At 34.0% G+C, this 6,675-nt stretch overlaps 1 pseudogene; it reads left to right on the top strand.

The window, feature by feature from the left end:
• Positions 1-5,859, top strand: part of LOC129305636 (uncharacterized) — a 6,610-nt pseudogene extending 751 nt beyond the window's left edge.
• The last annotated feature ends 816 nt before the right edge of the window (positions 5,860-6,675 follow it).

Here is a 6,675-nt window from a genome sequence, read left to right as displayed (position 1 = left end):
GCAATGAAAAAGCTGAAGAAATCAAGAATGCTTCGTAGAGCCAGGTTGGCAGGTTTACATTTAGTAGTCTCTAGGTTTTATCAAAGTGCATGAGGTTGCCATACTCATTTTGGAGTTTTGTAAATCTCTTCAGGTAGACATGTCAGAGCTGAAAGAAACTCCTTGCAGAGGTTGACAGCAATTGTATAGTCAAACTTTATTGTTCATTCCAGGATGATGAGTATTTGTATCTTATTATGGAGTATCTACCTGGTGGGGATATGATGACTCTTCTTATGAGAAAGGATACCTTGACTGAAGATGAAGCCAGATTTTAATGTAGCGGAAACAGTTCTGGCTATGGAATCTATTCATAAACACAATTATATCCATCGGTATGGGGCTTGTTATTTATTAGTGTCCAGCAATCCTTTGTTCTCTTTTATATTGAATTCGACTATTGCATGTTGGTTAGGTTCTAGGGAAGCCAATATACAGTGACTTGCTAAATTCCAAAACTATCATTGGAAGTACAAGTCTTCTCATGATTCTTGACTGCTACACATGTCAATTCAAAATGGTGTGACACTGAACTATATGATGCCTAAAATCTAATTTTATTGTTTGTACATCAATTTTTATTTGCGACAAAGCTGCCTTAGTTAACAGTAGAGCATAAATCTTTTCAATATTTAAATGATGCAGGGATATCAAGCCTGATAATTTGTTACTTGATAAATACGGACACTTGAGACTTTCAGATTTTGGACTATGTAAACCATTAGATTGCAGCACACTTCAAGAAGATGATTTTTCAGTAGTCAGAATGCAAATGGATCTTCACAGAATGATGAACGCTCAGCTCCAAAACGCACACGACAAGAACAACTACAACACTGGCAAAGGAACAGAAGAACACTTGTATGTTTACTGCAATCATGTGCTAGCTATTTCTTATTAGTACTTGCTGTGGTGTTTCCTCATAACCTTGTTAAATGTACAAGTCATGTGCTGATAAAATGTACTTGCAAACCCCCTCTCCTTCCAACATGAAGAAAACCATGACTGCTAATACTGAGGATATTTGTGAGGACTGAAGAAGATTTGTTTCTTTTCTCATGGTGAGGAATAAGTGTGTTCCTTTCCGCTTATGTTTGTGTGCTTTATAATGGTGAATTCATGGATGTTGCAGGCTTATTCTACTGTTGGCACACCTGATTATATTGCTCCAGAAGTTCTATTGAAGAAAGGTTATGGAATGGAATGTGACTGGTCAGTTTTATGATATTTAACTCTTTTTTGATTTATTTCACTCTGATTTGTGTGGCAAGTGAATTAGAATGTATATTTTAGAACCCAAGTGTGTTCTTGCCATAATTTATTGGTTATCTTTCCAAAATATTTCAACTTAGTTTTAGTTCCTGTTGGGAACCCAATGTTTTACATTTAGAAAATCCATTTACACTTTTAGGATGTTAAAAGTTGTTTGGGAAACAATTTGTACCCAAATTGACTTTCCTAAATTTAGGCTCAAAGTACATTTGGCTAATCTTATTTCCTGTAGCTTTTCAAACTGAAAGCACATTTCCATCCCTCAAAACTTATGCATCATTCATCACTCTGACGCTCTTTGCCCTTCGTTCCATCATCAGCATCCCAATCAAATTAAATTAAAAACCTTATTTATTGTACTTTCACGCTAGTTGCGTTATGCTCTCAGTTTTGTGTTCTTAGAGGATAAAATTAAAAGGCTTGTTTAATTCAATGACACTAAATAAAAATATCAAATTCTTTCATATTTAAAAACGTTATAATTAAAAATTAGCCAAATAAAACGAGAACAAAAACAAAAACATTAGAAAAAGGTAATATCAAAAGCTGTCATAAATAATTAAATAATTTTTAAATATTTATGATAAGAATTAAATATCCTTCTCAAAAATGCCTTGTAAAAAGAGATGAGGGGTTTTTTAAAATTTTTAGAACAATGTATTATATTTAAATTGTTCTAATATAAAATAGTTTTATAACAAAAAATTATAAATAATAAAAATCAATGTCATATTCTGTAATTATACATTCAAAAGCACATTGCAATATATATAATTCAAGCAACTTTTATTTACCAAACTAACTTTTGAAAAATTGTATCCAAATACAAATTTGTTATCACACTGACTTTTATTGAATTGAACTTTTAACAAACTGATTTTTCCACTGATGGAAAACCAAACGAGCTCTTACATTCACATTTCATGCTTGACATCGTTTGTCTTTTCCTTTTTTCTTTTAATGGTTTCATATATTATTGAAATACTGTAATGATTGTTATGAAATATACGGTGGTCGCTTGGAGCGATTATGTATGAATGTTGGTGGGGTATCCTCCATTTTATTCTGACGATCCAATGTCAACATGTAGAAAGGTAATATTTATGATAGAGCTGTTCATTGCTACGAACATATCTTTGACATAGCTTTTAGTTTTGCAAGTTATTCCAAGAAACTCATTGTATTTACTGTAATTTGAGCTGTTTGCGTTTGATGTTGAAATTTAGGTAGTTATAATTCTGTTGCAGTTCTCATCAATGTCTTGCCTTTTAAAATATTTGAAATGATACTAAGGAGGCATTTAGTATCATGTGATCTCAGATACCACAGTATCTTGCATATTTTGGTAGATATTGCAATAAGGATAACTTTGTATTCATGATGCCTATATTAGCTACACGTGTTAGTCCATGCTGTTTACTTTTTTGAATTTCCATGTACACCTTTTGAGACACACTCATAATTTCTGAGTCAATTAATCTGGAAAGGTTTATGATAAAATTGGTAACTGAAAGAACTAATGTATTCCACCTTGTCATGTGAGATGACAAAATATTTGGCTGTTATTAAATAACATCCTTTTGGGTTAAGAAGCAATATAAAGGTGATATTTCAAATGTCATCATGTTATTAAATAACAACACACCAAACATTGTCATCCAAAATATCATGGTATGTGAGATAATAAGGTCGAGATCATAATGCACCAAACAACTCTTAAAGATCTTAGGGAAAATCACAACCCAGGACTGTTGAATAACATTTATTACTATACAAGACCAAATAATTCTAATTTTGCTCTGCAAGACCAAGGGCCTAAATGTAATTAAATTTATTGTGAAAAAACAAAACTATCCCTGACACCACACACACGCACACACACACACACACTTGTTGTGATGGGGGGAATTTAATGCTGTTAAAATGGAATTGAAACTTATTTTTACTTGAATGAGGTTCATTAGATCACAATACTTCCTCTTTACCACTTAGTTAATATTTTAGAGTTGTTAATGAAGGAATTGATTGTTGTTAAAATAGAAATGAAACTTTTTTTTGTCCTGAATGAGGATTTGTTCACTAAATCACAATACTTGTTCCTTTCCACCACCAAATTAATTTTCTGAAATTGTTGATGAGAGATTGATTATTGTTAAAATGAAATGAGACTTGTTTTTTCTCAAATAGGGACTTGTTAAAAGAGTATATATATACATGAGGGGTAGTTTTGTCTTTTACACAATAAATTTTAATCACGTTAAGGTTACTTGGTCCTGCAGAGCAACAAATGTTATTCAGTTGTCCTTGATTGTGATTTTCCCAATATCTTATTGAGCTAAGTTCTTGGCAATTTTGTCCTCGTGTACGAAAGTCAAACCATATAAGCCAATGTTCAGTCATGATGAAGCTGACCCATTTTTCCCCTGTTAAATTCATTTGCTGTGAGTCTGCCAGATATTAGTTGAAAATTGAAATACGTGTTTCATGCAGATAGTAAATTGGAAATCTCACTTGAAGTTTCCAGAAGAGGCAAGACTATCCCCAGAGGCTAAAGATCTTATTTGTAAACTTTTGTGTAATGTCAATCACAGGCTGGGGTCAAACGGTGCTGATGAAATAAAGGTGTTGTATGGTTTGCTCTATTAGAACATCCTGGATTTGTTCCATTATATGTTTGGATATAGAGGTTACCTTGCTGTTGTATTCCATTTCAGGATCATCCATTCTTCAAAGGTGTTGAATGGGATAAGCTATATCAAATGGAAGCTGCATTTATTCCTGAGGTCAATGATGAATTAGATACTCAAAATTTTGAGAAGTTTGAAGAGGTATTTGGGCCTTTACGGTTATTGCTAGGCATAAATGCTTATCTAATGCCTTTTACCTTTTCCTATCGCTCCTCATTTTCCCTTTCGCATTTGCAGTCAGACATCCAGAATCACCAAGCATCAAGATCTGGGCCTTGGAGAAAGGTAATCTTGGATGCATACTTCTCTGTTGCTGATATGTCTGCAAGTTATCACCATAGTTAACATTTGCATAATCTTCTGTTGACTGATATGGTGATGAAACAGTGCGGTGTTCTTTTCAGTCAGTATAATATATGAAAAGAAAATAAGCATCATTATTTGAATTACTTCCATATGGAAATTAAATACATCTTGGGTGTTGTGAAAATTAACTTCCCCTTGATTTTACATTGCTGTGAGTTGGCTGTTGAGCTAAGTTGAATAAAATTTAACGTCTGGTAGGCAGGGCCATGGTAGCAGGAACAGGAAGCATGCTGCCGGCTGTTGAACTTGTTTGACATTCCCATATCAGAAGTTCTAATTTATTTTTTCAATTTTAGACAAAGTATGTCTTCTGAAGTCATTTGGCTAATGTCGAGCTAAACAAACTTTTTCAGGACCATGATAAGGATTATGTCTTAATCGATACCCTTGTAATTCCTGAAATTTGGATTTGCCAGTCATGACACCTTTTCCTGAATTCTTAAGTAATTTTAAGTTATGACTCTGCTAGGATTTTGTATTTGTTGGGCCCAGTGAAATGTAGATGATTAAGTATGTCCCTGCTGCTCCAAGGTTGTTTGGAATTACTCGAGATATAGGATATCACTTTCCTCAATGAAAAATTTAATATTGTTTGCCTTGCTATCATTAGCAGTACAAATGGACTTGCCTTTGTCAAGTGCAGTCGTTGGTTATATTCTTCATTAGCCGGTGCCAATGAACGTTTCATTTAGGCAATATATCATGTTATATGGTTGTTGATCTTCTCTTGTTTGATCTTCTAGTTCTTCGTCTGTTGCCGCTGATCAGGGCTACACATTTTTTTCACTTTCATGTTGTCTCTTTTAATGGGTGATTTTACAGATGCTCTCGTCTAAGGACTTAAATTTTGTTGGGTACACATATAAGAATTTCGAAATTGTCAATGACTATCAAGTTCCTGGGATGGGTATGTCACTTTTTCTTAACACCTCTGCATATTAATTTATAATGTTTTATGCAACGCTCTATATTGAAACCTTCAATCATGATCAAGTATATTGTTTTACCAAATACTCGGATCAGGATTAAGGTTCAATAATGGAAATTATAGCCCATGTCATGGATGCCATTTTTTTTTTAGGATACATTATTTTCCTTTAATGCAATAATGGATATTGAATATCATTAAACACATGCATGCACAAATAGTTCTCGATATAATTTTTTTTCCTCTTACCTTGCAGCCGAATTGAAGAAGAAATCCTCCAAATCAAAGAGGCCGACTATCAAGTCACTTTTTTTATGCTTTCAAAACTTTCTGACCTTTCTTTTTTATTTAAAAAGATCGATATATTTGGTTGCTCGCTCCTGTATACTTTTCTGTTTCTCATCTGATCAAAATGGGGTTGAGACAGTTGGTGAATCAGAAACATCAGAGGTGTCTGCTTCTTCAGATGCACCTGCAGGCAATCAATCTGCTCAAGGGAGCTTTCTAAACCCTCTGCCACCGCCACCCCGTTTAGAGGTAACTAATAAAGACAGAGAAACCTCCTGACAGGCAAACTTGTGACATATCCAGTCTGACAGCATAGGAGCCATAACTCATGCCAACAGCGTTAACTTTTTCAATGTTCAATATTTATTATTCTTAACGTTATTCGATGCTTGGATACGTTCTTGGCTACAATAATGGTTACTTGGTACTTGATTGCTTGCTTGAGCAAAGGCATGAAGAAAGTTATGTGCCCTAACTATGGAGGTGTAAACCTCTTACTGCATTATGTCGGTACGAGAAACACTGTAAACGGATATACTCTGTAAATTTGTACGTTAGTGATAGCCAATTATTTGTATCACTTTCTATCTTGCAACGTGTAATATATCCTAGGGTTTTGTTACGATGTGACTTATCAATCGTAATTAAACTTGTTATGTTAAATTACATAAAATGTAAATATCGCACCATCTAAGAGTACTATAAAATATAGTATAACTGAACCGAACAGTTTTTAAAATTTTGCATTGCACATCATTCTTGAACGTTGATTCTGAGAGGTTGGTCAAGTAAACCTAATCCAAACTGGAAGCATTCTTTTAATATCGAGTCCCTTTGTCGTTTTGGTTGGTCGTTCATCTCGCTTACCTTGATCTTTGATTGTGACTCAATCTAAAAAACTTTGGTGCTACTTCAAAACCTTGCCGCTGTTAGACGAATTCGAGATCCGCAACGAGGAGAATATGATCTTATTAGCTGATTGACGACAAAGTCGTAACTTTTAAAAAGACAATGTTGTGAGATTTTCAATGTCTTAGGTCATCATAATCCTATGGCATTAGCATCTATCTATTGAACAGTATGATTGCCGAGACT

Source organism: Prosopis cineraria, unplaced genomic scaffold (genome assembly GCF_029017545.1).
Source record: "Prosopis cineraria cultivar Desert tree isolate PC_DT_omini unplaced genomic scaffold, ASM2901754v1 PC3, whole genome shotgun sequence".
Lineage (NCBI taxonomy): Eukaryota > Viridiplantae > Streptophyta > Magnoliopsida > Fabales > Fabaceae > Prosopis > Prosopis cineraria.
This window is presented reverse-complemented; position numbering and strand designations above follow the sequence as displayed.